At 53.1% G+C, this 26264-nt stretch overlaps 1 protein-coding gene across 1 annotated transcript in view; it reads right to left on the bottom strand.

Annotated features, from left to right (window-relative positions):
* Positions 1 to 16660, bottom strand: part of ANXA11 (annexin A11) — a 44154-nt gene extending 27494 nt beyond the window's left edge. The window contains exon 1 of the mRNA XM_062214263.1: positions 16501 to 16660. The gene's annotated coding sequence lies outside the window, so the exon portion shown is untranslated. The remainder of the gene's footprint in view (positions 1 to 16500) is intronic.
* Positions 16661 to 26264: the final 9604 nt, after the last annotated feature.

Raw genomic sequence — 26264 nt, 5'->3', positions numbered from 1 at the left:
TGACCCCAGGGAGGACAATGATTCCAGCTCCAGTTGGACATACTGCTTGACCTCTCTGAGCCTTTCTCCTGACGTAGGAGGGAACGTATATGCACCTGACTCTGCGGCCGTGAGGATCCATGCACTAATATCATATACAAAGCTTTCCACCAAGTAGGTAGAGATGCATATTAACAGGTACTATCGCTAATCATTTTAATCTGCCCCTCAAGAAGCATCAGCTTGGAAGTCAGAGTCCCAACCCTACGACCTGCTGTGTGACCCTCCCTGGGTAACCAGACCTCTCTGAACCTCCAAGCTCTCTGTAAAGACATCACTTGCCCCACCTACCCTGGATTGCTTGGAGGACTGAATGTAGTAAGAACAGGAACAAGCTCTGTAAAGTGTGACAGTTAGCTTTACTCTGTGACCAACTGAGTGTGTGTGTGTGTGTGTGTGTGTGGTCTACCAGATGACGGGAATGCCGAGCCAGCCATTAGAGTCATGGGGGCCCTCAGGCCAGTGTTGGTAAGGAGAAGGAGTAGAGGGAGGCAGAGGGTCCCTTGGTTAGGATCTTCAAAAATATCCCCGAGAGCCCCTAGAACCTGGGACTGTCACCTTACATGGCAGATGGACCATCCAGACACGGTCATGGCCAGCACCCAGGAAGATGCTAGACCATCCCGGTGGGCCCAATCCCACTACAAGAGCCCTTAGTAGAAAAGGACCTGTCCTGGCTGGGTGAAGAATGACAAGAACAGCAGGAAAGAACCCAAGCGTGGCAGAGAGGGGCCTCTGCAGGCGGGGAGAGGGAGGGGAGACAGCCCAGTGCCAGGACACCCAGGAGGACATGAGACAAAGCTGTAGATTAGCAAGCAATATGGGGAAATGGTCAGCCACTACGGGCAACAGCATGGGGGTTCCTCGAAAAATTAAACATGGAACAACCACCGTACGCTCCAGCAATCCCACGTCTGAGTTTAAAGCCAAACGCAAGGAAAACAGGACACTGACCGGGTATTTGTCATCCTTTCTCAGAGCAGCGCTGTGCACTGCGGCCAAAAGGTAGAAACAACCCAGTGCCTGCTGATGGAAGAACGGATAACAAAACGTGGTGTAGCCACACACCCAGCCGTGAGAGGATGCTCTGACCCAGGCTACAACACGGATGACCTTCTAAGGACCCAAAAAGACAGATACCGTAGGATTCCACGCACACGAGGTACCCGGAGCAGTGGAATTCACCAGGACGTAAAGTGGAATGTTGCTGGGGGCAGGGGGTGGGGCGGAGTTCACGTTGAGTATATGGACACAGTTCAGGAAGAGGAAAAGCTCTCCAGATGAGTGGGGAACTGTCACGAAACTGCACACCTAAAAATGGCTACAATGGTGCATTTTATAATACCCAGGTTTTACCACCCACGGCTTGCCGTCATTTGTTAGGGCAGCAAGAGAAAGCTGGCCCATGCAGTGACCACTCCGTCCCTCTTTCCCTCCCAATTCTCCGGGTGCTCTCTTTGAAAAGGCCCGGCCTCTGAGTAAGAGACCTGTTCCCTGTCTGCCCCCCTCAGCAGGCTCTTTGACCAAGGCTGCATTACTCCACCAAGACCGTGGAAAACCAGATTCCAACAATGGACAGAGGGAGCAGGTGCTCGCCTCTCCAGCACACCTGGAGACAGGAGCTTGACAAAGGTCACTCAGCATGAGTCACCGTGGTGTGGTCGGGCAAGACACACCCAGCCAGCAATGCAAATGCTCTGAGCAAAGGCACAGGCGGGCGGCCTCCCTAGTGCAGGCCGAGCAGTCACAGGCTGACCAGGCCAGGATCCTGCCACGCGACTCCCTTCACTCCCACCCACCCTACCCTGTCTCTCCACTCCACGCACGGGGAAACTGACCACCAAAGGGGGCCAAGTGGCATGCCAAGGCAACGCAGCAAGCTCCTAAGGGAGCTGCCCTCCTACTCCGGAGCCGAGAGCTATCGTCTGCCTAGGTTTTCCATGCTCAGAGAGGGGGCTCGGACCTGCTTCTCCAACTCGGTGCTTTGTTCCTTCTGCCCCGGGCTCTGCAGTCAGTGGCAGTGCACGCAGGACCTGTTGCCTACAAAAGCAGGAACTGCGGAAGGCCAGGGCTGAGAGCGATGAATTTTGCAATACTGGGGAATGGCAGCCCTCCAGGAAAGACAGCGAGGGGAGAAGAGATGCTACGAGATCCCAACAGCTTCCCATCCGCTCCACGCATGGACTTTTCACTATCGCCCCCTACATATAAACAGACAGCAAAGGATCACAGACATCTGGGAAAGGGGTCCCACAAGAAAGGGAGGGGCCCTAAAACAGAGAGAGGGTAGTGGAGGAAACAGACACAGAGAGAAAGCCAGCAGGGACAGACGGGAAAAACGCTGCATCCGTAAAACAAGCCAAAGACGCCACGGAAGCCGAACAATCAGAGGACGGCCCGGCGTGCTCACACACTGAAAATGTGAGATCGGAAACTAAAAGTTCAACAGGAAGCTTACAAGATCAAGTCAAGAAAATCCAGGAGAAAAAAAATCAAACAGGACAAAGAAACAAAAGGATGTAGGGATCTCAAAATCTGAATAAAAGGAGTTCCACAAAAGAAAAAAAAAAAAGCAAAAATAAGGGCAAGAAAATTATCAAAGTTACAAGAACACTGCTCAACACTGGAATCAGTCTCTCTATTGAGAGGACTACCAGTGGCAGGCCAACGGAAGGAAAAAAGACCATCAGCAACTGAATCACTGTGTAATTTGAGAACAAGAGGCAAAGACAAGACACTGAAACTTTGCTGGGGAAAAGAAAGGAGCCAAGGCTGTTTTTTGGGGGAACTGGAATGACACTGGCTTTCTTAACAGCCACAATGGAAACTAGAAGACAATGGAACAATGCCTTCAAAAATTTTTTTAAAGATTTATTTATTTGAAAGTCAGAGCTACACACAAAGGGGGGGGGGGGGGGAGAAAGGTCTTCCATCCTTCCATCCGCTGGTTCACTCCCCAGTTGGCTGCAACAGCCAGAGCAGCACCAATCCGAAGCCAGGAGCGTCTTCCAGGTCTCCCACGTGGGTGCAGGGGCCCAAGGACTTGAACCATCTTCTACTGCTTTCCCAGGCCATAGCAGAGAGCTGGATTGGAAGTGGAGCAGTTGGGACTACAGGCGGCAGCTTTACCCGCTAGGCCACAGCACCAGCCCCAACCTTCAAAATCTTGAATGAAAATTACCCTCAGCTGATAATCTACAGCCAGCTAAAAAAAGTGGGAAAGTGTCCATTTCAGAAGTGTAGAACACACATGGGAGCCACAGCCAATTGCCTGGCACAGCAATGAAAAATGTAGTTTATGGTCATCATAATGCATGCCTTAAATATTGATACAATCAATCCCATGGCTAAACTAATGAGTTAAGAGACAGTAACACAAACTTATGAGACACAGAGACAGTTAAAAATAGTTAACTCTGGAGCAACTGGGAAAGGGCAAGGATTCTTCAGGGAACCACTTGTTTCATTTTAAGTCTTCCGGATCAATATATTTCACTTTTCTCGTTTTTTATTATGGAATATTTCCACGGTGTACCAATAAATACAACACATATAGATGCTATAAAGCATAATAATAAAATCAGCACCCCTTACCATCTATCAGCACATTTGAACTATCCAGTAGAGAACCCAACTACTTTCTGAAAAAATAAACATGTATTTCTAGGTAAAAGTTAAAACAAGGGGCCAGCATTATAGTGCACCATGGTAAGTTACCACCTGCAACGCTGCCATCCCATTGGGCCCCACTTCCAATCCAGCTCTCTGTTAATGCACTTGGGAAAGCAGTGGAGGGTGACCCAAGTGCTTGGGCCGCTGCACCCAAGTGGAAACGCTGGATGAAGCTCCTGGCCCAGCTTGGCTAATTGTGGCCATCTGGGGAGTGAACCAGTGGATGGAAGATCTCTCTCTTTCTAATTCTGCCTTTCAAATAAATAAAAATAAATCTTAAAAAAAAAAATTGAAACAAAACACCTTTTGCTAGCAGAGTCATTTCTCCCAGTCTCTGGCCTCTCAGCAGCATCCACATTTACACAAGACCAAAAGGAGTCCTCTTTAAGGGAGGAACATAAAACCTCCTACGGCTTCCGCAAATTTTATTAAGCACGTGACTTAGGGACTTCACTGCTAGGGCCCCACCCAGAGCCTCAGCAGGCCCGGGCTGGCGGGGGTGGGGGTCTGCGGCTTCAGCTTCATGAGCTTAGAGACTCCACCAGGGCTGGGCTCCACTCCTCCAGAGTAAAGCCCTGATGGGCACCAGGCTCTCCCTCCAGCCGGGGAGATAAACACCACCCTGCTTTTCCAGGAAAACATGCCCCGGGGTTTTAGCAGTATTCCCAAGAGGAGCAGGGAGCTGCGTTGTCATGGAGCTGCACGGAGGGCTGTCTGGGAGACTGGCTTCTCCCGGATGGGCCAGGGCAAACCCAGGACTCATCGTGCTTTCTCGGCCTCGCCCAACCCGGCCCCCGGGGCGGGTGAAGGCTTCCTGGCTCACACACATCTCCTAAGGGAGGCAGGGGAGGCACCGCAAAACACAGACTTTGACCTCACTCGCTACCAACGGAAACACGGGAGATCTGGCAGAAGGGTCCTACTCCTCCGTGTGGTGACATTCTGCTGGCCCCACAGCTGACTGCCCCCCGCCCCACGATCCGGGCTGTCCCCACAGGCATCAGCGTTTGTCCTCACAAGGGGTGCTGACCCACAGCCCTCTGGGCAGGGGTGGAACGAGCCGCCTCACCTCAGCGCCGTGGGTCAGTATTCCCCGACCCTTGTCCCAGCAGAGGCCCAGGAAGAGTGGGGGATGAGACACCCTCTGGACTGCCCATCCCCCAGTGCTAAGGGACTGTGCCCACCTCTTGGGGATGTTCAGCCCCTTCAAATTCAGAAGAAATTCAGTGTCTCTTCCTGCTGCACACAGCTGCGGCACCTCACCCCGCCCGGAAGACACAGGCAGCCTCTCCCAGACAGCCCCTACGAGGGCCGCTCTTGTTTTTATTTTTTTAAAACTCTATTTTTTTTAAGAGTTTATTTATTTATTTGAAAGACAGGGCCTGCGCTGTGGCGCAGCGGGTTAACGCCCTAGCCTGAAGTGCCTGAAGCGCCGGCATCCCATATGGGTGCCGGTTCTAGTCCTGGCTGCTCCACTTCCTGTCCAGCTCTCTGTTATGACCTGGGAAAGCAGTAGAAGATGGCCCAAGTCCTTGGGCCCCCGCACCCGCGTGGGAGACCTGGAAAAAGTCCTGGCTCTTGGCTTCGGATCAGCACAGCTCCGGCCATGGCGGTCATTTGGGGAGTGAACCATCCGATGGAAGACCTATCTCTCTCTGCCTCTCCTCTCTCTAACTCTGAATTTCAAGTAAAATAAATAAATCTTTAAAAAAAAAAAAAAAAGACAGTTACAGAGAGAGAGAGAGAGAGAGAGAGAAATCTTCCATCTGCTGCTTTACTCCCCAATGGCCACAATGGCAAAGGCTGGGCCAGGCCAAAACCAGGGGCCTAGAACTCCATCCAGGTGGAGTGTCAGGGACCCAAGCACTTGGACCATCTTCCGATGCCTCCCCAGGTGCATTAGCAGGGAGCTGGATCAGAAGGGAAGCAGCCAGGATACAAACTGGTGCCCATACGGAAGCTGGCATCACAGACGGCAGCTTAACCCGCTGAGCTACAACACCAGCGCCTCTTCGTCGTCGTCGTCTTTTTTTTTTTTTTTTTTTTTTAAGATTTATTTATGTATTTGAAAGGCAGAGTTGGAGACAGAGAGGAAGAGACAGGCAGACACAAACACACACAGTCTTCCATCCGTGGGTTCACTCCCCAGATGGCTGCAACAGCTCTTCCAGGTCTCCCCATATGCTGCTCTTCGAACAGTAACAACATCCCCACTGCACACCACAGGAGGGCCCTGCCAGAACCCACAGGGCCCAGTGGACAGGCAGATGCTCTTACAGGCCTCATGATGGCTGCCCCTCTGCAGCTGGCATCCCAGGCTGGGCCAAGCATCACATGGGGCCACTAACTAACGGTGAGTCAACAAAGGGTCTCTCCCCAGCCCCGAGCAGACCAGGGAACCCACGCTCTTAGCTCTCTACAGCTCATCTGTAGGACTGCCGCACAGTTGGTCCTCCTGGGGTCTCCAGGCCTTTCCTGAAGCCAAACGGAGTCCCATCTCTTCCAAGAAGCCCACCCCCAAGGATCCAGGAACTCTCTCAGCACTTGGCCTGAAGTATTTCCTACGTCCTCCAATGTTCTAATAATGCTCCCTTTTTCAAGTTCCAAGGATGGGCACACACAGCCTGTTAGCTCCTAAGCAGCGCCTCATTAACCTTTGCAATGACCCTCTATATAGATGTTTTCACCAGGAGGAACTAAGGCCCAGTGAAGGATCCTGACACAAAAAGCCACACAGCTACCAAGTGTCCGAGCCAGGACCACTTCTTCCTCGCTCCCCCCCCAGCTCCATGGGAGTCAGCGCTGCAGATTACAGCACAGGCCTCTCCCCTCTCTGCCCTCCACCACACCTGGCCCGGGGATGCCCCGGAAGTCCTCCACACAGACTGAAGACTGACAGAACCCCAGTGGGTCCTGACTCATCCCTTCCACACCCTGGGAGTCACCTGCTGTGATGGCCTCTATCTAGTGCGTAGGCACCGGGAATCCTGGGGGCAGCGAGGGCACATGGAGGACATTACCCTCTCCCCCTCCCGCCCCACGGCAGGACTCACTGTGATGTGGGAGGGCGTGTGCACGTCCCCAGTTCCGCTGGGCAGGGGCTGAGGAGCCCTCCCCGTGCCCTGCCCTCCTGGGGCACTGCCTCCCCTCGGCAGTGTGTGTCACAGGTGCCATTAAGCCATCGGGGCAGGCCAGAGGGCCTGGGGCAGCATTCCACTAGCTTGACTGGCACTACACAAAAAGCCTACAGAAGGTTCAGTGAAGGCAGTCAACTCCCCACCCACAAGCCAGGAATTAAAAATAGCCGAGTGGTGCCTCCGACTCTGCCTGCCGAGGGCTGGCACCTTGTGCGGTCCCGCCTGGGGAGATTGGCGACGAGCTGTGTCCAGAGCCTCGCCAGGGGACAACGAGGCTCTGAAAGACGCGTCTTAGGAAAAAAAGTCAATTCTCAGCGCACGGGTGTTTGGATGAACTGGAATTGTTTGGATGAACTGGAATACTAAGACATGGGAGCTGCGAGGGGACTTCACGAGAGCACTGGCTTCATCAGGCGTATTTTACTGGAAGGGGAGCAGAGCGGCCTGCCTCAGGTTGAGTTGCGGGGGACAGGACGGGACCAGAACCATGTCACCGAGTGTCCAGGATGCATTGTGAGCAGGCTGGCTCTCCTCTCGCTCGGCACCCTCTGGGCTCCATCCCATCTGCCTGGCCGGGGAGCAGACTCAGGAGACACAAAGATTAACCTGGGAGGACAGCACGGGAGAGTGAGTGCTGCTTCCCAAACACTTCCCTTCTAAGCAAGCCGTACAGAAGATGTGATCGCTCCTGGGGCGTCTGTGCAGCCTCGGGCCCCAGCTCCCCTGGAAATGGTCACTGGCATGTCATACTTGAGGCGGAGCAAGGCAAGCTGCGAGGAGGCAACACAAGATACTCCCCAGGCCAAAGCTGCGTCTTGCAGGTGCGCACCCTGACCCCGTGGGGCTGGATGGTCCAGAGCGTGCAGCTGGGAACGGCACGCTCACTCCAAGCCACCCACGGGGAAGGGGGCAGCCACTGTCAGGAGAATCCAGCCCCACTGCCTAACCTCGGTGATCCTGGCTTAGACAACAGCAAGACTGCCATAGTAGCACAGATGTCCCCGCTATCCACAGGAGATTGGTTCCAGGATCCATAAGGACACCAAAACCCACAGACGCTCAAGTCTCTTCTACAAGACGGCGCAGCCGGCGCCATGGCTCACTAGGTTAATCCTCCGCCTGCAGCGCCGGCACCCCGGGTTCTAGTCCCGGTCGGGGCGCCAGATTCTGTCCCGGTTGCCCCTCTTCCAGTCCAGCTCTCTGCTGTGGCCTGGGAAGGCAGTGGAGGATGGCCCAAGTGCTTGGGCCCTGCACCTGCATGGGAGACCAGGAGGAAGCAGCTGGCTCCTGGCTTCGGATCGGTGCAGCACGCCAGCCGTAGCGGCCACTTTGGGGGTGAACCAACGGAAGGAAGACCTTTCTCTCTTTCTCTCTCACTGTCTAACTCTGCCTGTCAAAAAAAAAAAAAAAAAGATGGTGCAGTAAAAAAAAAAGACGGTGCAGTGTTTGCACATCCCCTACACACTTCCTCCCCCATGCCTTAGATCATCTCTCGATTCCTTACAATACTGAACATGGTGTAAGTGCTACGTAAACAGTGGTTATCCTGTGCGGTCTAGGCAATAATGACAAAAGTAGACACAACTTTTTGTCTCAAACATTTTTGACCTGGGCTTGGTTGACTCAGCAGAGGCAGGACCTGTGGATACAGAAGGCCTACTGTTGCTTCAAAGTAAGGAGGCAGTGGGTGGTGTTCCAGAAACTTCTGATCAGCCTCCCTCAACCATCTGCCTTCAGTTGCTTTAGTAACAGGAAGAACACTCACTGCACCCTGGCACACGGCAGCCCCCCAAACGCTCCTGGCAGCCAGGCAGGACCCGGTCCTGCGGCCGTGACTGTGGGTCATCCTGGGCCACGCCGGTAAGGGCAGCAGCAGACAGTGCTACTTAGAGTGTGGCTCTGAGACCGGCAGCATCAGCACAAGCCGGGCGCCCGTCAGACATTGAAACGCTCAGCCTATGCCAAAGACGTCCCAAATTAGAACCTTTCACAGGGAGGGCCAGCAACCTGTGCTTGCACAAGCCCTCAGGGTGATTCTCCCGCAAGCCGAAGTCTGAAAACCTCAGCCCCGGAGAATGCTGGGAGCAACATGATGTAAGGAGCCTGGTGCTGGGCTGACCTCACGGGACACACACTACAAAACCTGGACTCCGATGTCTAAAGAGCAAGAGGCAAGCTTCTTTCTTAATTCACAGCCAGGGGGCCAGCACTGTGGCATAGTGGGGAAAGCCGCCACCTGCAGTGTTGGCATCCCATAAGGGTGCCTGTTCTAATCCCAGCTGCTCCACTTCCAATCCAGCTCTCTGCTGTGGCCTGGGAAAGCAGTGGAAGATGGCCCAAGTCCATGGGCCCCTGCCCCCTCATGGGAGACACGAAAGAAGCTCCTGGCTCCTGGCTTTAGATCAGCCCAGCTCCAGCAGTTGCGGCCATTTGGGGAGTGAAACAGCGGATGGAAGACCTCTCTCTCTCCCTCTGCCTCTCTATAACTCTGTCTTTCAAATAAATAAATAAATCTTTAAAAAAAAAATTACAGCTAGACCTGGATCCTAGTACAGGTGGGGTGGGAAGAGGAATGATGGCAAAGACAAGGAAAGCAGAGGTATAATAACTAAGGAGACACAGGCGTAAAATCCAGTGCAGAAGTGTATGATCAACCTGACTCCTCTGTCAAAGACAGAAATCACCCACATGGGCCTGTGGCTAGCACTGCCTTCCCCCTTTCCTCCTCCACCCCCAGCCACACGCTGTTAATGAGAAACCCATTTAAGTGAGAAAGATTTAGCCTTAAGGGTAGGGCAAAGGTATACCAGGCACACAAAGAAAAACCAGAGGTGGAAAAATGAACATTACGTAGAGGACTCAGCAGGCGGAGGGCTTTTTCCAGCCATTTTTTCGGCCCTCTGCCTTTATTTGTAAACACAGGACCCAGAAAATGACTCACCAGGGTCTTAAGGTAAAACAAAGCTAAGGCCACTCCAGTCCATTGTGGCAGTTCATGAGACTAAAGCACAAGCAGAGAACAGCCTAAGACTTGGGGGACCTGAGTCTGTGCTTCTAGAATTTGGTCCACGTCAATTTTTGCATCCTAACTTCTTGGTCCCTTCCCTTGAAGAGAGAGAGAGGCCATGGTGCTGCCTCCAACAAGGAAGGAAATGTGTGCGTCACGTCCAAGCATCCGTCTCCTGGACAGGCACTGCAAAGGCAGACAAGAGGTTCTGCTGGGTTTTGGTGTGGCTTGTCCCCTAACAGTCCCTGTGCTGGAAGCTCGGTCCCTGGTGTAACTGAGAGGTGGTAGGCCTCTTAAGAGACGGCACAGCAGGTTAAGCCACTGCCTGGGACTCCCACGTCCCTTATCGGAGTGTTGGCTCAAGTTCCAGCTGCTCCACTTCTCAATCCAGCTCCCTACTAATGTGCCTGGGAAGGCAGTGGATGACAGCTCAAGAAGGTGGACCCCGCCACCCGCTGGGCTCCTGGCTTCAGTCTGTCCCAGCCCTGACTGTTGTGGGCATTTGGGGATTGACCAGTGGATGGAAGATCTCTCTTTCTCTTTCTCTCTCCTTTTCTGTCACCCTGCTTTTCAAATTTAAAAACATAAATAAACCTAGAGAAAGAGAGAGAGAGAGAGAGAGAGAGAGATGGAGCCTAGTGGGAGGTGATTAGGCCACAGGAGCCCCCTCTTTGGAAGGGATCAATGCCCATCTCTCAGGAACGGCTTTGTTGTGGGCCTGGTGGGTGGCTGTGAGCGCTGACTGTGACACACAGGCCAGCATCCCCTGTGCAGTCTCTCTCGCACGTGCTGCTTCCCCACCACATTGAGGCGCAGCCCACTGCCCTCACCAGAGGCTGAGCAGTTGTCAGGGCCATGCTCTTGGGTCGCCAGAACTGTGAGCTAAATAAATCTCATTTCTTTAGCAACCACCCAGCCTCAGGTATTTTATCATAGCAACACTGAAAGACTAAGAGAGGTTTCCAGGCCACCTCCCTGGAGTTCGCTGGCAAATCTCGTTTTATCCTTCACACCCTAAAGGCCTGGCTACGGTGGAGACCAGCAGGACTGTCAGGGACGGGAACTCACAGTTAGCAGCCAGCTGAGAAGCAAGACCTGCTTATTAACTGCTCGAGTGAACCTACGGGCACGGCTTGAATGCCCTCTGGGCAATGCCTGCCTCTAAGTTTCTGAGCCTCACTGTCTTATAAAATGCACTTGCTAATTTTAGAACTATAAAGGAAAAAGGGATTCTCCTGATACCTGGCCATATATTTTCCTAAAGCAGAAAACATGGGGGCCAGCGCCGTGGTGCACTAGGTTAATCCTCTGCCTGCGGCGCCGGCATCCCATATGGGCACCAGTCTAGTCCTGGTTGCTCGGTTGCTTCTCTTCTAGTCCAGCTCTCTGCCGTGGCCTGGGATAGCAGTGGAGGATGGTCCAAGTGCTTGGGCCCCTGCACCCGCATAGAATACCGGGAGGAAACTCCTGGCTCCTGGCTTCGGATTGGTGCAGCTCTGGCCACTGCAGCCATTTGGAGAGTGAACCAAATGAGGGAAGACCTTTCTCTCTCTCTCTCTCTCTCTCTCTCTCACTGTCTGTAACTCTAGCTGTAAAATAAATTAATTTTTAAAAATTCTAAGAAAAAAAGAAAAAGAAAACATGGAATTTAAGGCCAAAGACCCAAAGCAGGGGCCAGTGTGTACCATGCCAGCATCCCATATGGGCATTGGTTGGTGTCTGGACTGCTCCATTTCTGATCCAGCTCCCCACTAATGGCCTGGGAAAGCATTGGAAGACAGCCCAAGTGCTTGGGCCCCCGCCACCCACGTGGGAGACCCAAAAGAAGCTTCAGGCTTCGGCCTGGCCTAGCCCTTGCCAGTGTGGCCATTTGGGGAGTGAATCAGCAGATAAAGATCTCTCTCTCTCTCTCAATCTCTCCCTCTCTCTCTGTAATTCTTTCAAACAAATAAATAAATCTTTAAAAAAAAGACCAAAAGCATAAAATATGCAAGAAATGGCGCACGGTACAATAAGCATGAAAGCTATAAATTCCTAAACCCAGAATTCCTGCACATGTAAGCAGAACTGGACTTTAAAAAAATTATAGTGGGAGTTTTTGACACATCTCTCAGAATTTGATAGATGGCTACATAAGGCTATAAATAGCAAGTTCAACTTAATAGATTTGTCCAACGTCTGTGTCCCACAGAAAAAATTATTTTCTTCTTTCAAATGCATGAAGATTTTTAATACTGATCACAAAGAAAACTTGATCCACTCCAGTAAGATCACATTCAATAATCACAAACCAATAAAACTAGTAGTCAACAAGAAAAAATAACCATATTCCAAAAATCTGTCTCTGTGGAAATTCGGGACCCCATCTTCTGATTTCCAAGGTGAGTAGATAAACTGGAAAGGTGGTCACTTCCTACAAAATTCCATCAGCTAGAACGGCACTCAAACGAAGAAGTTAACCATTATAGGCTTTTTTATTTAAAATAATTAAATAAACCAATTAATATATTAAAAGGAGAGCCACAAAATAAATCATAGTTAAGCAGTGAATAAAGATAAGCCAAGAAGTTAATGACCAAAGAACAGGAAAAAAAGGTAAAACATTATGTATATACATTTAAAATTATAGCACATCCCATTCACAGGGGCCTGTGTTGTGGCACAGCAGTAAAGTTGCCACCTGCACGCCAGCATCCCATACGGGCACTGGTTCACGTCCTGGCTGCTCCACTTCCGATCCAGCTCTCTGCTACTGGCCTAGGAAAAGCAGGGAGAATGGACAAAGTGCTGGGGTCCCTACCACTGACGCAGGAGACCGGATGAAGTTCCTGGCTTTGGCCTGGCCCAGTGCTGGCAGTCATGAACCAGGGGATGAAAGATCTCTGTCTCTCCCTTTCTTTCTGTAACTCTTTCAAAATAAATAAGTAAATCTTTAAGAAAAAGAATCTCATTCTTACTATCTAATAAAGAACTATTACAAGGCTTGTAAATCTTTGATTTGGAAAACTTAGTGTCATAAAAATGTCAATTCTTCCTACATAAAGGCCTTCATTGACAGCCCCATCAGGGTCTTTACAGATTGTTTACACCAACAGCGTTTCAAGTCCATAAAAACAAGAAACAATCTCAGCGCCTGGCAGGCAGGGAAAGACAACCACGGTAACTCCACACCAGGCAATTCTGCCTGAAGAACGGTGACCCAGAGCCATCGTCCACGACAAGCAAGTCGGAAACACACACTGCAGAACACAGTGCACAGAACGAAGCCGTTTGCTGAGAGGCGCAGGTGCCTCTGTCTGCTTGAACAAGGTTAGGGATGGGGGTGGGGGCGTCCAGCTGCAGGCCCCTCCGCGGGTGAGCTGGGCAGGCAGAACCAGTCTCTCCCGGCGACACCTCTTTCAAAGCCTGCAATCCCCCTTCATTCACTCCAAACCGGCCTGTTCCCACCACCCCCACCAACCTACCACACTAGCCTCTCCGACTCCCTCCCGGAAGCCGCCTCCCCAGGTTGCTGTGACTCACCCGCCCCACTTCAGCTCATCTTCCTTAACTCAGCTGTTCAAGGAGCCTTCCTGGATCTCACCCTGCCCTTGACTTGAATCACAACTACAACCCAGACAGAACCGGCTGCCTAGCCCAGACCCCTCCCCAGCCCCAGCTCCATCAGCCGGCTTGGCATCTGGAAGGCACTGCAGCCACAACTCGTCTTAAATGTATTCAGATCTCCTCCGCTCTCCAGACCCGACCCAGTGCTCATCCAGTGTCCCATGTCCCAAGGACACCCCTGGGGACGAGCCCAGGGTGAGTGGGGGTGGCCTCTCCTTTTGTGCACATAGGACAGGGCTAGGCAAACAGTAGGTACTCACTAAGGGAGAGAGCTCAGTAGAAACATGCCTTGTCACCTACTCCCTGAAAAATAGCCATGGCCTTGTGTATTATCACACCCCCACCCCCACCCCATACACGCCCTTTCCCCCAAGAGACACCACCGGGCCCCAGGCTCAGTGAGCCACACAATCCCTCGGCCTCCTCTCACCTCCTCTAGGCCAGCCTCCTCACACCCCAGGTGTACCTCTCTCCCTCGCACAGCAAAGCACAGGCCCCAGAAACTGAACACTATGACTTTACACCTCTCCCATTGCACAGGCTCCGTAACACACCGACGACCCCAAAGCATCATCACGGCCCCCTAACTGATCTCACCCCCCTCTGCAGGCATCTGCTCATCTGATTCTCATTTTATCGTCCTGAACCCAGGGGCCCTGGGCAGCTCCGGTCCAGGTTACCCAACACAGATGGGAACTCTGTGCTCTGCTGCCTCAGTTGCCCCCACCCATGACTTCCTCCCATCAGTGTAGACAAGGCCAGCTGCGATTCAGGTCAGTGCTCAGCCTGGACTAGTAGGATCCTCCCAAGCATGTGACTATCAGACCTTTCTCTCCTGGATTCCAGGGGTTAGGGTCAGGCAGGAAGTTATCAGGAAGTTCTATCCAACGTCAACAACTCATGTTAAGTCTGTAGACTCCTGCCCGGGAAACCTGGGCTTCTTCATGTGGCCCCAGGACTTTCCTATCTGGGTACCACTCGAATTCCTGATATTCCCAGCGCAAAGAGATCAAGTCCAGGGAAACCCGGGTGGGTGCGTTCCCTTGGCTTTCATTGTGGAACACACCCACCAGACTCTCTCATGGGACCAAGTGCCAGGAGCTGCTTCAGGCTTAAGAAGCAAGCTGGCAGCTATGGAGAGAGGCAGACAGTGGTGCATCTAGGAGCGGCGTTCCGGAAGGCCCTGGGCCCGGGCAGATCTAGCAGTTCCACATCACCTCCTGCCCACACTGGGTTTCTTTATTTTGCAGTGAGCTCCTAACCTGCTGTGGCCCAACTCTCACTTCCGTCATCCCAGACTTCCCCAACCGCGTGGCCAAGGAATCACTAATCAATCCTGGCCTTTTAGACACAGCAGTCCAGGCAGGGAGGGCCCTTTCCAGCACCCTTGTCCCGGCTAAATAAAGCAGGCCAGCCGGCCTCCGACAGCTCCTTCTCCATCTCCCCAGCTGGATCCGTTTCCACCTCACCCTCTGACCGTGGCTCTGCCCAGCCAAAGCCAGCTTGCAGGCCAATACTTTAACCACAGGAAGACCACTTCCCCGATCTGATGCTTTCGGTCAGTGGATACTGCCTGAGCACCCGAGAAGACAAGGCCCATCCCGGGCCCTGCAAAAGACCAAGAGGTGAGTCCGAAACAGACCCCACCCCCTAGAGACAGTGGACCATGAGACCACGGCCCTACAAACAGTACACAAGGTGAGTCACAGAGGAATGGCGGAGGGCAGGGTGGCTCAGGGCCACCTCCTCCACTGCCGGGGCACAGAGGGGCACCTGGATGGCTCCCAGGAGGGTGGTGAGAGGGTAAGATGGGGTAATGAGGGCACAGCAGGAGGACACAGCCACACACGCTAAGAAGGCTCAGGAAAGGAAGCCAGCAAGCCTGCGAGGGCATAACTGCTACAGTTATTACCTTGTTCACCCACACAGCTCCTCCCCTTCAAGCTGAGCCCTGCCTTACACCTAAACCCGGGCGGGGGGGGGGGGGGGGGCATCCACCTGTGACATCCACAGATAGGGCGCACCAACGAGCACACGTGCCAACCGGTCTGCACGTGAGCACTGAACCCTCACCAGCCTGCGGGGTAGGTTTTATTATTCCCATTCTGCAGATGGGGAGCCCAAGGCAGGGACTGGTCTCATGAGGGATCCAGCACGGACCCCAGGGCCTTTGTTGTCAGTGCATAGCCTGGAGCACAGAGAGTGCCCAGTGGGAGGGGGCCCAGCTAATGCCTCTGGAATCCCAGATAACTGACGGCAACATAACCAGGGCCATAAAGGCCGAGCCGGCTCCCAAGCCTTGCCCTGCCAGTCTTTCACCCCGGCGGGCGGGGCCGGGCTCCCTTCACCTGGGCAGGGCAGCGGGGAGCGGCAAAGTGAGGGCCGGCAGAGGGGGCAGCCCAGGGCTCTTCAGAGAGGTCCCCGGTGAGAGGGGCGGGTCCCGGGCAGGCTGTCTCCAGCCCGACCTCCCCCTCCCCAGTCTGCCCAGCAGCACCCCTGGCCGCTTCTCCAGTCGCGAGTCCCCTGCAAGGAGCGCAGGAGGCAGGCGGGCGCCGGGGCCGACCCGCACTCTCCCAGTCACTCCCTAGATCCCTCACAAGGAAGCCACAAGGGCAGCGGCTTCCAGGAACCGCCTCCCCCCAGCCCCGCGGGAGAGACCTTGAAGGCAGCCTGCTCCTCCTCCTCCTCGGGTCGCCGGCCGGGAGCGGCACGCACGCTGCTCAACTCATTTGGGCCGGAGGGGCCGAGGGTGGCCGGACGGCCCGCGCTCCAGCCCGGTCGCCTGCTGCCCGCAGGTTCACCCACCCCAAGCCCTGGACAGAGCCCCTAACCCGGCACCCGCGGCAAGATCACGTGTCCCGGACACGAGTGCCCAGCGCCGGTGTACCCCCTTAGCCTCAAACGCCACGCGGTGGGTCGGGCGGGGCAGCCGGGCGGCCGACACCCCTGCCCCAAGCTGCGCAACCAGGAAGCCGCAGGGCCGAGCCGGGGGTGCCCCGGCGCACCCTAGCCGCCGCCCGGGCCCGGGCCCCCACTCACCTGGCCCCAGTGAGCGGCTCTCTCGGACGACTTTTCGAGAGCCGCGATCTAGTTCTTCCAGGAGCTCCGGGCCACCGCAGCTCTCGGAGAACTCGGAGCACTCGGGGCACTCGGGACCGCGGGTGCCGCGGCTGTCAGGGCGGGGCGGGAGGTGGAGCCCGCTGGGCGGAAAACTCCGCGGGCGCGGCAGCCCCTGCGTGCCGCGGGGCGGGGCGCGGGGCGGGGCGCGGGGCTGGAGGCGGGGCGAGGGCAGGGGGCGGGACCGAGGAGGAGCCCGCTGGGCGGAAAACTCCGCGGGCGCGGCAGCCCCTGCGTGCCGTGGGGCGGGGCGTGGGGCGGGGCTGGAGGCGGGGCGAGGGCAGGGGGCGGGGCGGGAGGTGGAGCCCGCTGGGCGGAAAACTCCGCGAGCGCGGCAGCCCCTGCGTGCCCCGGGGCGGGGCGAGAGGCGGGACAAGGCCCGGGGGCGGGGCGAGGGGCGGAGGCAAAGGGCAAGGAGAGAGGCTGGGGGCGGGACCGAGGAGGAGCCCGCTGGGCGGAAAACTGCGCGGGCATGGCAGCCCCTGCGTGCCCCGGGGCGGGGCGCGGGGCGGGGCGCGGGCCGGGGGCGGGGCCCTGCCGGTCGGCTGAGGAGGAAGCAGGTAGGACTCGGTCCGGCGGACGGAGGAGGACGCTAAGCCGGCACGCACTGAGCAGCATTTGCGCTCCTGCACGGAACAGCGTGCCCCAAGCCCTCTGCAGCTCCGGGTGCGCTGTCAGCGGCTCCTTTAAAGGGAAGGAAACTTTTCACATGAAAAAGGTGCCCCAATGTAATCATGAAAAAAAACAGAAAACCAGCCGCAAGTCCGGGGGACGGACCTTCTGCAATGACCAGACCTACACGTGTGGAGGTGAGGAGCCGGAGCGGTGCAGCCGCCGACGGGGACCCCTGCATCCCACCTCGGAGCGCTCGCCTCCTGCCACGGCACACCCCAGGCCGTGGCTCCAGGACCCGGGTCCCTGCCACCCACGGGGGAGACCCGCGTGCAATTCCTGCCTCAGCTCTGGCCTGGCCCGGCCAGCCCTGGCTGGTTTAAAAGAATGTGAAAATAAATACGTAGATCACATTTTTTTAAAAAATTCAAAAAATAAAAACGGACCCGCTCTTCGCTCCCCCAGCCCGGAAGTGTCCTTTCAGAACTTTCTGTCTCTGTGTATTTATTCAAAGAAACGGTTTTTGCGGTATTTTTTAAAACTCCCTGTGTCTTGAGAAGTGCCCATGCTAACACATCTGGATCCACCTGCTTCTTGCCAAGAGCTACACGATATGCGCCCTCGCCATTTTTTAAATCATTTATTTATTCATTTAACGGCCAGAGTTACAGAGAGAGAGAAAGTCTTCCATCTGCTGGTTCACTCCACAGATGGCTGCAACAGCCAGGTTGGGCCAGGCGGAAGCCAGGAGCCAGGAGCTTCTTCCGGGTCTCCCATGTGGGTGCAGGGGCCCAAGGACTTGGGCCATCTTCCTCTGTTTTCCCAGGCCGTTTTAGCAGGGAGCTGGATCAGAAGTGGAACAGCCGGGACTTGAACTGGCTTCCATATGAGATGCCATCATCGTGGGCAGTGGCTTTACCCATTAGGCCACAGCGCCAGCCCCAACCTCATCATTCTTTATTCCTAGCTCCTGAACACACGACCTTTAGATGGTTGCCCAATTTTTACTGTAAAAAACACAATGCTGGTCCGTTTAGCATTTCAAGGGCGCTCAGAACTAAAAGAGCCAGGGTCCACAATGGACCCTGAGGGTGGGATTGGGGGTGACGTCGAAAGTGGGGGTGTCAACCAATAGGGACCTGAGGGCACGGCTGTCTTTCGGCCTGGACAGCATGGTTTGGACAAGGGTCAGCAAATGTTGAGTGAGGCCAGTGCAAGCTGCTTGCTCCTACCCCTAGTGAGTCAGGTGCACCAGGAAGGACTCTCCCTGCATTGCTTGTTGCCGTGGTGGGCTCGCATACACTGGACTGGGGCACCCCTCATTCCCCCGCGCGTGCCCCAGCCGCTGCTGCAGCCGAGCGGGGGAGCTTCTTTGATGGCCCAGCATTCTCTCGGCCTGAACGAATGCTTCATTGAATACCACGTTAAAAAATAACGCACAAATCTCTGGGGGAGGAATTCCTCCTGCGTGTAGCACACACGTACCTGCCTCAGAGCCTAAGGCCGGACGGTTAGCAACCACCGCTGTGCTCACCTTTCTAGGGTTTTCAACGAGGTGCCTGCACCGTGCCCGCGGATGGAGGGGTGCTCAGGCGCCCTAGCCAAGGTCTTGGTCCTCAAGGCAGGGGCAGGGGGTGCCGCTTGGGAAACACAGTGTGAGGGTTCTAGCTCAGCTTCTGACATTCACGCTGCGCGTCCTCCGTTTTCTCACCCCTAGCATTTCCAAGACTTCCTGTATCTTGGTTTAGGTTTGTCTCTTGGAAATGACACGCCATTTTTTTTTTTTACAAGATTTTCAAAATTCATCTAAGTCTCTGCTTTTAGTTGGTGATTTTCACAGTTCATAATGATAACTGACATCTTGTGGAGCTAATACTCATCTGGAACACCCTGGTGTACCCCATTCCATGGTTTCAAATCAGAATTCTTCCACACTGCTTGGTGCAGAGCTGTTGACCTCCTACGATAAGAACAACCATGACAAACTGGATAATGCTTGTATCTATTCCAGAAGAATTACGATTAGATGCTGCCTAGGAATACTTAGGGTGTTCTAGTTCCGACTTGAAACTGGATAGAAGTGTTTCCAACTTGGACAATAGTCATCAAAACTTGCATGTTATGACCAGTGCTAGTGTTTGTGATTTAAACAGCTCACTTTTGCAAATTTTACCAAAAAAACAAAACAAAACAAAACAAAAAAACCCATTGATAGAATGCTGAAGGATATTTGTATTATATCTAAAGAAAACAATAGTAGAAAATCTTAGGCCAGCATCGTGGCATAGCAGGTTAGGCTGCCGCCTGTGACACTGGCATCCCATATGGGCACCAGTTCATATCCCCAGCTGCTCCACTTCCAAGCTAGCTTCCTGCTAATGGCCTGGGAAAGTACTTGGGCCCCTGCCACCCACATGGGAGACCTGAGTGAAGCTTCTGGCTGCTGGCTTTGGCCTGGCCCAGTCCTGGTCAGTGCATTCATTTGGGGAGTGAATCAGCAGATGGAAGATCTCTCCATCTGTAGCTCCTTCTCTCTGTAACTGTCTTTCAAATAAATAAATACATTTTTAAAAAGAAATAAAGAAAATCCGCTTGCCTATGGATTTTACTTCCAAATATTTGTTGACTCTGCCCCCTCTCTCCATCCTTCTGTTCTGCGTTCCCAGTTTCCCATCCTGGTGGTTTCCAGACTGCACTTGTGCAGGAGCGTGCCACTATGACACGCGGGAGTCTTCGTCCCTGCCTCTCCCTTTGTTGCCACAGCACTCTGGCCGCTCTAGAAAGTCAACGTGCTTGCATTCCCTCACCCTCCCTGGTACTGCCCTGCCTCCATACCTGGCTCAGGCTGTCTCCTCAGCCCACATTACCCCTTTCTTTTCTTTTTTTTTTTTTTTTTATTTGACAGGTAGAGTTACAGACAGTGAGAGAGAGAGAGAGAGAGAGAGAGAGAGAGAGAGAGAGAAAGGTCTTCCTTCCATTTGTTCACCCCCCAAATGGCCAATATGGCCAGCACTGCGCTGATCCAAAGCCAGGAGCCAGGTGCTTCTTCCTGGTCTCCCATGCAGGTACAGGGCCCAAGCACCCGGGCCATCCTCCACTGCCTTCCCGGGCCACAGCAGAGAGCTGGACTGGAAGAGGAGCAACCGGGACAGAATCCAGCGCCCATATTGGGATGCCAGTACCGCAGGCGGAGGATTAACCTAGTGTACTACGGCGCCGGTCGCATTACCCCTTTCTTCCCTGTCCACTCTAGCTGCTCTTACTCATTCGCCAAGATTCTGCAAAATTCTCTTTTGTAGAAATGCTCTTTCCCTCTCACAGCAGTGGTCTCCCTCTACAGCCTCAACTCCCAGAAATGAGAAGGGAAGAATAAATTACTGTTCTCAAAAAGATGAGAGGGATGCTCAGGGAATCAGAAGTACTGAGGAAGTTCTGAGAAGCTGCAAGAGGACAGGATCAGAGCTCCCATTGCAGACCAGCAATGACCAAGAATACATTTCACATATTCCTGTCTGTGTGCATTGCAATATATACTACATGTGTCGGGGCAGCAACAGGGGCTCTCCATCTCCAGAGGGGGCCAAATGGCTACTGACTGGAGGGTGTCTTTGTCCGTTTTCTATGGCTATTAAAAATTACCCAAGGCTGAGTTCTTTACAAAGAAAAAAGATGGTGCAGGTGTTTGCTGTAGTGGATAGACAGCTGCTTGGGACCCCTGCAACCCATATTAGAGGACCTGAATTAGAGTCTCTGCTTCATTCTCCAGTCCAGCTTCCTGCTGATGTGTGCAATGTACTTGGGTTCCTGCCGCCCACGTAGGAGACCTGGATTGAGTTCCTGCTCTTGGCTTCAGCCTGGCCCCGCTCTGGCTGTTTGGGGCATTTGGGGAGTGAATCAGCAGATGGGAACTCTCTTTATCTGTCTGTCTCACTGTCTATGTCTCTCTGTCTTTCAAATATGAAAGATGTTTATTTAATTCACAGTTCGGAAGGTTTAAGCATCTGCTTGGCTCTGGGAGGGGCCTTATGGTGACAGCATGACAGTGGCAGGAACACATGTGAAGAGAACATGTGATGAGACAGGAGATGGTTTAGGAGCTATGCTCTGTCTTTGTAACAACCCTCTATCGTGGGACTAACCAGGGTCCCGTAAGAACTACATTAATCCCTTCCAAGTTACAGTAGCATTCTTGGTGACCTAATGACCTTCCACTAGGCCCTATTTTTTTTTTATTTATTAATTTTAACACCAGATCTTCTGTCTATTAGTTTGCTCCCCAAATGGCTGTAACAGCCCGGGCTGGGCCAGGTCGAAGCCAGGAGTCAGGAGCTTCCTCCCAGTCTCCCACGGCTCAAGGATTTGAGCTGTCTTCCTCTGCTTTCCCAGGTCATTAGCAGGGAGCTGGATTAGAAGTGGAGCAGCTAGGACACTAAATGGCGCCCATATGGGATGCCAGCATTGCAGGTGGCAGCTTAACCTGCTACACCACAATGCCCCTAGGCCCTGCTTCTAAAAGGTTGCCCCAGCTCAACACTGCTGCACTGGAGACCAGGCTCCCTGCACATGAGCCTTGGGGAGATGCACTCGGCTCACAACCAGCTACAGCGGGTGACTAGACAAGTAACCAATCCACAGGAACTGGCAGAGTTGGCCCGTGAACACTTCCCTAAACCTCACACCTCCAGACAAGGTGACCAGAACAGCAGCATCAGTATCCTGGTATAAACTGTGTTAGAGAGAAACAGGACCCAGCTCCAGGTGATGGCAGAGCCAGGGAAGAACGGGTAACAGCTACTCCTGCTGGCCTGCTTAACCACTAGGCACAGTGCAGCCCACCAGCCAGCGTCAGTGTGTGCCTGCAGGTGCTGAATATGGCCTGTGCCTGGCATCTTGCCCTGCCCTGTCCTAGAGAACCCTTGGCCGCTCATCCTCTTGAATGCAGATTGTCTGATGTCCATATCGTGGACTAGGTGTGGTCTCATAGACCATCAGTACTACTGCTGTCAGAAACAGGGACTCGGCCGGCGCCACAGCTCACAAGGCTAATCCTCCGCCTGCAGTGCCAGCACCCCAGATTCTAGTTCCAGTTGGGGCGCCGGATTCTGTCCCGGTTACTCCTCTTCCAGGCCATCTCTCTGCTGTGGCCCGGGAGGGCAGTGGAGGATGGCCCAAGTGCTTGGGCCCTGCACCTGCATGGGAGACCAGGAAGAAGCACCTGGCTCCTGGCTTCGGATCAGTGTGGTGCGCCGGCCGCAGCAGCCATTGGAGGGTGAACCAACTGTAAAGGAAGACCTTTCTCTCTGTCTCTCTCTCTCTTACTGTCCACTCTGCCTATCAAAAAAAAAAAAAAAAAAAAAAAAAAAAAAAAAAAAGAAAGAAAAGAAAAGAAACAGGGACTGGAGGCCGGTGCTGTGGTGTAACAGGAAAGGCCGCCACCTGCAACTCCAGCATCCCATATGGGCGCCAGTTCCAGTCCAGTGGCTCCACTTCCGATCCAGCTCTCTGCTATGGCCTGGGAAAGCAGTAGAAGATGGTCCAAGTCCTTGGGCCCCTGCACTCATGTGGGAGACCTGGAAGAAGCTCCTGGTCCTGGCTTCGAATCAGTGCAGCTCTGGATCAGTGCAGCTCTGACCATTACGGCCATTTGGGGAGTGAACCAGCAGATGGAAGACCTCTCTCTCTCTCTCTCTCTCTGCCTCTCTGTAGCTCTTTCAAATAAATAAATAAATCTTTAAAAAAAAAAAAAGGAACAGCAGCTACCAACTCTGGGTCTGAAATAATCATTTAGATAGACATTCTCCAACATTAAGGTGATTTCTAGAAAGTAAATATAAAGAAAATAATTACAAACAGGAAATCATCTTATTTAGTTACTTAACCTGTACATTTCACAACCAGTTTAACCGGCATGGCCCGTTGCTTGAAATTTGATATGCTGCAGGGGTGTGTGTGTGTGTGTGTGGCCAAGTGGGATGTACAATTGTACACCTGCTTTACAATTTTTCCTGGCTAATTTTAATTGCCATTGCACGTGATAATGTGTAGCTGCAGGGCCTCAATCACCCGTTTGCTGCATGGTTAGAGAGCTCTCCCAGTTCCTCCTGAAGAGAATCTTGGCTCTGCCTGCAGGGCTGCTCCTGGCACACATTGGCTTGGCTTTCTCTTCAGGAACATGTTCTCTCCGGGGCTGGTGTTTTCATTGAGGATCCATGAAAGCCCCGGCTCAGTTACGGTGTGCAATTCTTCTCTTAATTGGCAATGGAAAGCACTGCATTCCAATAGAATATGACCTCATAGCATTCCTGCACTTCTCAAAAGCTGGCTAAGACAAGTGCTATTAGTGAGTAAGTGCCCACAAACTCTTATCTATATTCTATTCAGCTCAATATATATTCTATTCGATCTCTAGACATATGCACTATTTTTAAATATAGTACAACATAGCCAGAGCAGCAGAGCAAGGTGTCTGCCTGCCTGCCTCCCTGGCTCCTTGAAGAATTACTTTTAATTCTTTGTACTTGGCTTGGAGGACCATCCAGTACACCCAGGGACATTGTACAAAATGTGTTTTTTTTTTTAAGATTTATTTATTTATTTGAAAGGCAGAGTTAGAGGGAGTGATAAAGAGAGAATCTTCCATCCTCTGGTTCACTCCCCAAATGGCCACAATGGCCATGGCTAGGCCAGGCTGAAGCCAGGAGCCTGGGACTCTATCCAGGTCTCTCATGTGGGTGCAGGGGACTAAGCCCTTGGGCCATCTTCCACTGCTTTCCCAAGAGCACCTTCAGGGGAGCTGGATCAGAAGAGAAGCAGCCAGGACAGGAACCAGCACCCATGTGGAGTGCTGTGTCGCAGGTGGCAGCCCGACCTGCTACTCTACAACGCCAGCTCCCCAAGTGAGGTTTTTCACGTGGATCCCTTATCTCTCATGGGAGTGTTTCTGGCGAGGTGGCCTCTCCACCGTGACCAAGAGGAGAATATGCTCTTTGGACTGAGGATCTGGAATGATTCTTGGCCACCAGCAAATACTCTGGATCTTAGCATTCCCTCTCCCCATCAGCTGCTAGGGTCTTAGAGTTAATTCGATGAACAAGCCAGAGACATAGAGGAATAATCCCTGAGCCTGGCACAGTGGGTGAGCATGGCAAGGTGATCTAGTGGGCCAAGCTGCCATGGGCAGATCTGGGAGCTGAGTGTCAGAGACCTCCTCCTGGTGGTGGAGGTGGGTGTTGGAGATGAACATCCATCCTCCAAACCAGTCTTGAATGAGTGCCTGCAGATCATTCCTCTCCTTTAGGGATGGGTTAGGGTTAGGGTTAGGTGTGTTAGGGTGATGACATGGCCCCTGTAGTCCTGTGTCTTTTTCCCCATCAGCTTTCTATGTTTTACCCTCCACACAGACAACATCACTGGGTATGCCTGTGGGTCTCATGCCACGTGCTTTCCATTATTTCACCCATCACTGCCCCCATGTCTAGGTCCGTTCTCACCCAAACTCACTTCTGTCCTATGAGCCAGGGAAACGAGACACTGCAGATACTACAAGTGTGGGCTGTAAGTCAGGGAGGGCTGATTTTGAATCCTGCCTCCACCACTCACTAGTTCAGTGGCTTTGGATCAGACATTCGGTCTCTTCATCTATAAAGTAGGAATAAAACACTGTTTCCCACACAGGGGTATTGTGGAAAATACAGTACATGACAACCATGAATCGTCTCACACAGAGAGGTTTGCTATGAAGAAATACATTGTGGTGGTGAAGAGTCTGGTCTTTGGAGTTGGATGTACCTGGGCTCAAATTTCCAAGGTGAACCGTGAAAACCTGGGCAGGTTTCCAACTTCTTTAGGCATAGGCTTTTTTTCATCTGCAAAGTGGAACATATAGAATTCCAGGCACGCTGCTTGATAAGAAGCGGGTATTTCATAAATAGCTCTAATTACTTGCTATTTCATTGCTACAACAGAAGAGAGTGCCACTCGAGCCAAACAGGCAAGAAAGAATGCCTACGGGCCATTCTCCAGAGCTGCCAACTTTTGTGGTGAACTGATCTCCATCTCCAACATATACTAGCAATGTGGCAGATGAGATTGGTTGTTTTCTATGTGTGAGGCAATGAGCTGAGATTTTATATTTTCATCTCATCTGGGACAAGGTATGGTGGATCTTACCATGTTGGAGGCCACAGGTACTCTATCAGTCTGGGCCCAATCAAGAGATGGAAACCGCATGGTGTTTATGCGATAGGAGTTTGAAATATAGCATTATTAAGCTAGGATAAAAGAATAACTATGTGAGGCTGGTGCCGTGGCTCAATAGGCTAATCCTCCACCTTGTGGCACCGGCACACCAGGTTCTAGTCCCGGTCGGGGCGCCAGATTCTGTCCCGGTTGCCACTCTTCCAGGCCAGCTCTCTGCTGTGGCCAGGGAGTGCAGTGGAGGATGGCCCAAGTCCTTGGGCCCTGCACCCCATGGGAGACCAGGAGAGGCACCTGGCTCCTGCCATCGGATCAGTGCGGTGCACCGGTCACAGGTGCCAGCAGCGGCGGCCATTGGAGGGTGAACCAACGGCAAAAGGAAGACCTTTCTCTCTGTCTCTCTCTCTCTCACTGTCCACTCTGCCTATCAAAAAAAAAAAAAAAAAAAGAATATCTATGTGATATAAAGGGAGTCCTGGAGGGCTACTGTCCCTTCAGTTAGGAAGACTATTCAAGGAAGTACAGCCTTGGACTGGTCCTCCACCCAGGCTGGAGATAAGACGTTGTTGGAGAAGCATATCACAGTTCCCTGGGTAGCAGGAAAGTCTTCTGGGTTGTGTGGGCCAGAGCCAATCTTCCTCATTGGACAAGCAGGGAGTAAGCCTCCAGGGCACATGTTAGCCACAGCTGGTAGGTGAATTTATGGGTATGTAGAAGGAGGCAGGTCTCCAGCATGGATAGGTAGATGGAGTGTGCAGTGACTGTGTTGGGAAGGTTCTAAGTGATCACCAAGCCAGGCCAGCCAGCACTACCTGGGACCTCTGGACACATGGCTGGGGAAGAGCCACTGGATGTCCTCCCAGCTGCCAACACCAGCA

The sequence above is a fragment of the Lepus europaeus genome, chromosome 17 (assembly GCF_033115175.1).
Source record: "Lepus europaeus isolate LE1 chromosome 17, mLepTim1.pri, whole genome shotgun sequence".
NCBI lineage: Eukaryota > Metazoa > Chordata > Mammalia > Lagomorpha > Leporidae > Lepus > Lepus europaeus.
The sequence above is the reverse complement of the archived record's forward strand: the minus strand, read 5'-3'. Positions and strand labels throughout refer to the sequence as shown.